This window comes from Stegastes partitus, unplaced genomic scaffold (assembly GCF_000690725.1).
Source record: "Stegastes partitus isolate 25-593 unplaced genomic scaffold, Stegastes_partitus-1.0.2 Scaffold1504, whole genome shotgun sequence".
Lineage (NCBI taxonomy): Eukaryota > Metazoa > Chordata > Actinopteri > Pomacentridae > Stegastes > Stegastes partitus.
This window is the reverse complement of record NW_007579235.1, coordinates 65,359-72,766: the sequence shown is the minus strand read 5'-3', so window position 1 is coordinate 72,766 and position 7,408 is coordinate 65,359. Positions and strand designations below refer to the sequence as shown.

The 7,408-nt window shown below is 44.8% G+C and overlaps 1 protein-coding gene across 1 annotated transcript in view; it reads right to left on the bottom strand.

Annotated features, from left to right (window-relative positions):
• Positions 1–7,408, bottom strand: part of stxbp5l (syntaxin binding protein 5L) — a gene marked incomplete at its 5' end in the record, with an annotated part of 76,964 nt that overhangs the window by 7,033 nt on the left and 62,523 nt on the right. The window lies entirely within an intron of this gene.

Here is a 7,408-nt window from a genome sequence, read left to right as displayed (position 1 = left end):
ACACACACACACACACACACACACACCCAACTCAAAACCCTCTTTGACTGTGAGTGCTACACATTCAGCTCCTCCATTGTGTACTTAAAGCCTCCATCATGAAAGTATTTCTGTATTGCTGCTGCATTTCTGAATTATTCAGAGCCAGGAAGTGTGCAGCGCTGCATTCCCGGCCTAATGTTACACAAAGTGTAGACTTTACGTAACAGCGACTGCAAATGGCTGCGAAGCCTGGCGTACACACATCGAGGGAAGATGAATTAAATCTCGACAGATGCTCGATGGATTAAACAACACTTGAATGTACTTTAAGAACAACCAAGTCTGTTTTAGTTCTTAAAAAAACACAAAAAAAGTCTAATTAAGGATGAGAGCTGCATCCTTACATCTGTTGATTTGCTTATTTGTGTGTTTAACTCTGTTGTCAAGCAAAAATAACTGCACAGGCTGAAAAAAAGAAGAAGACATCCAATATTTATGGCCGTACAGTGTGCTTCATGTCAAAAAGTATGTAGCCTGCAAAACACTCTCTATATAAAGACAGCATCAGCCCACTCCTACACTTTCCAGGACTGGAGCAGGCACTTCTGGGCATGTTTCAGATGAGACAGGGCCACAGGACGGACTGACAATCTGACTGACGGACGGACGGACGGACGAACGTGAACCAGTCAGCAGGACAGCAGTTGACAGGCCGAAGCCCCCTTACCTCTCTCGCTCCAGCAGTAGGAGGCGGCGGTGTGGTGCTCGTCGTGGGAGTACATAGTGACTCCGTGTAACTGCTGAAGCATTGCCCTCCTGGATGCATGCCCTACTTATCCCCCACAACATGAACCCCATACAACAAACCGCCACACACACACACACACACACACAGGCGTCGCCATACCGAGCCAAGGAACAGACGGACAGATGAACGGCGGTACCAGAGGATGACAGAAAGGGAAAGAGAGAGAGATGCAACTGAGCGTGGAGCGATTGCTTCAAATATATACACAGACAGAGAACGTGCGACTGAAAAGGAGGCCACGCGGCTTGTTTCTGGTGGCCACACAACCTTGACTCGCATATCCATCTCCTCTATGAACCCCTTTTCAGCACCATCTGCTAAACTAAACGCTGCTGGCGAGAGAAGCAGGTTTCTGTGCTTCAGATGTGATGAGTAACTCTGACACAGCATTCCTACATGCAGTCCAGCGCGGTCGATAAAGAGCCGCCGTACAGCGCTGTTGCACGACGACCGAAACTTTTGATGCGGCTTTCTTTGATGCTGCAACAAGTACAAGAACTTGTAGAGCGGATCCCAAACTGGTTACAAAGCAGGCGCCAGGAGAGCTGACTCAGACCAGAATGAAGCCAAGGATGTCAAGAAGGAAGACATTCTGCTTGGTTTGGGTTTTGCAGTATCAGATATTTTCTCGTTTTCAGGCCAAACGCGGACGTCTTGACAACAACGCTGTACGACGCTGCTCGCAACCGCAAAGACAAAATAGCCTCTGCTGTGAGTCTGGGCAGCAGCAGCAGCTCCATTTTGCCGCGTGTCGCTGGGGTGTGTTTACGGTGTGCGACAGAGCCTGTGGGGTGCTGGCTAATGAAAGTCAGGCACAGTGGTGCTCTGACAGGACACGGGGACCCCTGGGAGGCCCTTACAGGGAGCTGGAGGCAGGTGAGGCGGTGTCAGGGAGGTGATAAGGCAAGGCAGACAATCTGAAGTCGTGAGACAGACAAAGTGCCAGACGTATACAGTGGTACGTGCACACACACTCACACACACAACGACAGATGCTTGGAGATTACGTCTGACTCCTATTGTCGTATCTATGCAACGCCAAAGACTGAAGAAACCTTTTCTTTCTGCTTTAACATGAACAGAAACATGATTGATTTGATTGTTTATTTAATTGGTAAATCTTTAACATCAAACGTTAATGATCACAGAGCCCCAGCATGGACATGGCCTACAGCTCAGCCCTGTGCTCTCAGAAAAACACAGTTTCGTATCGTTTCTTTTGCTTGTGAATTGTGAATTGCCCGCTATGATGCTGTCTGAGGGTGACACCAGGGTCACGCTCAGGGGAAACAATACCTCCTGCTTTTACACTAACAGACAACAACACTCAAACTTATGGATTTCCCTGTTCTTAAACAACCGCTAACAATGGTCTCACCGCGTCCACAGGTAATTCCAACGGCATCACAGAACCGCGTCATTAATACTTAATGGGCGCGCTGCCTGACCGAGATGGGAGGTATGGAAATGCGTAGTGTACATTGAGCCCGGCTTCCCCTGCCATTTCCCTCCTCTGTCTTCTTGCCTGGCATGCAGGCCTCATTAACATCGGCCTCATTTCTCGCACTGCTTGTTGACCTTTAATTATTCCAGTGATCCTGCTGGCTCTTCGCCGTGGTAGCCCAGTGCAGCTGATAAACAACAGTGCCAAAGGTAGGCAGCAGATAGAGAATATGCAAAAGGTCTGCAGAGAAAAGCGACTGTTCCTGCATAATAAACACTCATTAATGCTGCTACAGGCTACTGCTATTCCTATTTCCTCCCCACCACATGCTCTGAGTGAGTTATGCAACTGAACAGCTACAGCATGCATCTAGCTCAGGTGAGAACAAACTGTAGAGCTCAGACAGAACAACACAATGGACTCTAATGGTTCTTTACTTTATGTGCCATCCTGCCAGTATGTAAGCATATACGGCTAAAAGCAAGTTTTGATTGATGCAGATTTGCTAAAGAACCTCAGACAGTTTAATCTTCAGTCAAGCTGTTGCTCTATCCAAGTCCAAAAGAACCAAACACATCTTTCATATTGTTCTGAAGCCGCTGCAGGTTCTAAGCGGCGGGTACATTATTCAGTGCAGAACACAGGAAGAGGTGGAAGCATGAAGTGTGCACAGCAAACTTCACTGCAAGCTGCCTATTAGATGACGCAACATCTCGTGCACCGAGTTGACATTTTGACATTTCAGAGGAAGGCTGGTGGTGCAGCCAGGATGGGAAGGATTTATTCAGCGACATCCAAACGACTGAAGAGACAGCGTTGAATCTGGCCGGCCGAACACAGGAGGATCAAATCAAATACTTCATGGAGACAAATGAAAGACGATGTATTTAATGCAGTATGATATGTACGGACTAGAAAACAATAATGCTGAGAGAATAAAGGCTTTGTTCCTTCACTCTACCTCACGGTGCCGAACAGCCTTTTTGAGATGGAATCGCAGGACAAGTGTCACATTTTGGACACTGTGATGACCACTGGAAGCTGATTACAGCCAGAGCCCTACTCTCAGTGATATTTGAGTCCTGAGCGAGCAGGAGGACTCTGTTTACCGCCGTGGCACACAGAGGGGAGGCGGTTATCCCTTGGATGTTCTACAGAACGGGCTGGCTGAGGGAGACGGTGAAGCGCTTCCTGCCAGACAGGAGATGCAGAGCGCTTTTATTTGACTCTGCTAGCTTTCTGACAAAAAGAGCGCTAAAAGGACGACAACCTGGAAAAATAAGGAGTGATTTTTCTTTTTTGGGGTGTTGAAATTCTTTGCCTTCATTAAAGACTTTTCTTTATTGTCATTGCACAAAAACACAACAGTGAATCTGGCTGCAAAATGTGGTTGCTTGGCTACCAGAGTACACAACCTGTGAGTCAATAAATACTGTAAACTATAACTATATCTATATATATATAAAACTAGCGCAAGGGCTAAATATAAGAGCTAAATATAAACTAACACAGTGTTTTGGAGCCGTGATTAGTAATTATCTGACACCTCCCCTGGCCTTGCTAATCATGCCAAAACACACTCTGACAAAGTTTCATAGTAAATTACTCAAAATGTCTGCAGACAGTTTCTTATGAATATTTTGCGAGGCCGTAGATGCATGAAATCAAGTGTGGAGAAGAGAGATCCCCGCCATGGTCTGCACTGGTCTGGATGATAATGCACCTGTAGCCCAGGCAGTGACTTTAATAAAACATTCAGCTCATGCTAATGAAGAGCTGCCTCCCTCATGGTTCCAGGTCACTGTTGTATAATGAGGTCGCTGACGATGGCGGCGTGAATCTAATTGCAGAATTGATGTAAGGGGGTCAGCTGTGACTCAACAAACAGCGGCGCCGCTCCACGCTGCACGCGCTGCTGTTTCCAGAGTTAATAGTTTGCACCGGCGTGATTGTTAAAACTCGAGCACGAGCTCACTTTTAGCTGCCGAGACTCTCTTTGCGTGTGATGTTCGTGCAGGGGAGGTTACATTAACGGTGACATTTTGGGAACTGTCACAACGTTGAGCCTCCTATGGCGAGACGAGCCTGTCGTGACCTGACTAAGACTTCCAGTTAATCTGAAGGAGTCCTGACGAGCAGCAAACACAGACCATGAGTGGACCATTAGTGCCCAGCCAGAGCTTTCGAGCAGCGTGCTCTCCTTTGGGGTGAGAGTTTACACGATGCATCAGCATTACGTGAAACAATGCAGTGTTTAAATGATGATGATCACGACTGACGTAAATCTGCTCGCACACGGCAGTCTGCGCAAAATCTGCTCTGCACGTTAAATTAGACGACATCATCCTTTAGTCAGTCTTTTAAGGATCACCCACTTACATCTTCTCCTGGTCTGGTCTGGCCAGTGTTCTCCATCTTCACTGTTTATTTCTTCAGAATGTCACCTAGCCATATGAGTCACCGTAAAGACTGAAAAGGCAGCAAAGTTCAGCTCGCAAACGCGCCCGCTGATATTTGTCGGTGGCTTTATTCGCCCAACAAAAACACGCAGTTCTGAGTGTAGGCGAGATAAATAAAATGTTCGACCCGACAGGGAAAATGTCAGAAGTCCCGTTAAGATGGAGAATGTGCGTCTGGATTCTGTCTGAGCGGCAGATTGTTGCTATTCAAAGTCACCAGACGTCCTGCGTTGATGCCTGTCGCCCGCCAGCGACAGACTAAGTGCAAGGATTCATGCATATTGTGTAATTAAGTGTTGTTTTACAATCTTGGCCGAGGCCATTTGTCTGGTTCAGTTCTGAGGACAGTATCTCAGAATTACCCTGCTGGGAGCATCATTTTAACTCCTTACTTGACAGCATATTCATTTACGGGCTTTCATGCCTTTGTTTTGGCTGTCACTTGTTGTATAAGAGCAGAATGGAAAAACACAGCCAACAACAAGACTAAAACATTTCTCATTTAGCCTTTAAAAGCAAATCTCGGAGGACGAACTGATGTTTAAAATGTGGGAAAAAAATAAGAGAGCTGTTTCATTAAAGCCTTTTGATGTTCGTCTTGAATCAGATGAAGAGTTAATAATATGGAAATATCAATAAAAACGACACAAACACAGCCACAGACAAACGCCTTCTATCACACACACAACAGCATTTATCTACACACACATTTCCACACTGACCGTGGCGACGTGAAGCCTCTGTTGGAATAATCTGGTGTGAACGGTGGTGACGGTGTGAATAAAAGGGATTCAAATGGAAGAAAGTAAACTTGCCAATGAGAACGTCAAAATGCCAGAGGTGCAGATCATGCGAGGGATTATTCCCCTCGTTTGTCTTTATGCACGCTGAAAAGGGCTATTTGAAAATAAATAAAATAAAGATGTTGAGGTAATTTCAGTATGAAGAAATTGCATAGACTTGCAAACAAATAAACCAAATAAAGTTTTGTGGATTATGACAAAGCGGGAGGTGTGGCCACGCTACAGAAACCTCATGTCTGCTCTGCTAGCTGTTTTCTAAAAGCAGTATATCCAGAATCTATCATAACAAATAAAAAAGAACAGAAGAAGGCTTTACTAGATGGAAGAAATACTGTCAGATCTACTACGACTCACGAGTGCTGTTACAAGCTAAATAAATATAAATATAAATATAAATGTCGTTTTGATGCAGAGGAGAAAAAACAAGAAGCAACGGTACTGGAGAAGTAAAGAAATCATCGGTTACATCACTTAGTATTTTGCCAACCTTGAGGCCTGCGACATGGTCGACACAAGCAACAGCATTAAGGGACACAATGCAAGGGCTCCTTCTTGCATTCAAATGAAGCAGAACCTGTCGTCCAAATGTAGTCAGGTGATGCTAATGCAAGCTGCAGAAATATAAAGTGGCTGAACAGAAACATACTGTCCTGCTAGGCCTCGTGGCTGCTGATTGGTCGCATCAGTGTGCAGCTGTATCATCTAAAAATGTATTTTGGCTGCAAATGCTTGGAAATAGCTGTTTAGATTTTGGGAGGATATTATAAAATTGCTCAGTTTTGTCGATTTCCACTTGTTTCTGTTACGTGAGCCTCCCTGTTACAAGCGGCTGTATTAGTGCTCAACATTCTTAGTAATTTTTACGAGCTACTTAAGCTAATGACAACTCCAGGGGTTAAATTGGGATTTGTGAGGAGGGAAGGAGCTCACAGAACAGGCTGCCAGCAGTAGGAACAGGAGGGATTTGTTCAGTAAAGAGTAGCTGTGGTTACAACATGTTGTACGACGTGTTGCTGCAGGATGTTCTGGATGTTGATGTTGTACCGAACGTTACTGTGTCGGTGGCGTTTCAGAGTCAGACGTCTGAAGGTGATCTAAATGTGTAGATTGCAAGATTCTACTTGGGAGAAGCTTTCTCTTCTCTTCTTTCTCTTCTCTGCACTTCTCAGGACTTTAGATGAAACAACAGACTTTAAATTTGAAGGAAAAGGTTCACCTGATATAACTGCTATACAGGCACACAGTGGCAGACCATCGGATTATTATTATCATCGTTAGCATGTACTTTATGGTTTAGTAAACGCTGACACTGACATAAAGATCATTTTGCATTGATCCAATTAAAACACCTACTGATAGGTTGAGTATCATAACTAGCGGCTTATTTACTCATTAGATCAGTTCATACCTGCAGTACTCCAAATATCACTGCATTAAAGCAGCAAAAGTGAAAACTCTCTATAACAATGCACTTGTTACACACTAAAAAAAAAAGACTGTCCAGAGGAAGCCATGTTTACTGAAGAACAAATAGATCGACATCTCAGCTTGACTCCATAATTTCACTGCAGAAAGTGAGTCTGTGCTCCGGCTCTGCTTGAAGAAAAGCACTTAATCAGGCTACGCACAATCAAACCACCTGTCAGGTGATTTAATAATTAAAGCTTCACCTGCTGTGCCATGTGTGTAAAGTCCCTCTTTCAGTTTGGAGACTGAATCGATCCTGCAGCTATTAAATAAAGTCAAAGACGTTCTACGTTTGTTTGTTCAGCACAAGTTGTCTGTAAGTTGGTCTGTAGTGAGGCTCCGGCTCAGTTTAACCCCTGGTCAGCTGAACACACTGTCTAGACCTGCTTTTGTTTGTTTTCAGCTAACTTCTTTGAAGGGAGACTTTTTTAAAGGGAGTCTTTAA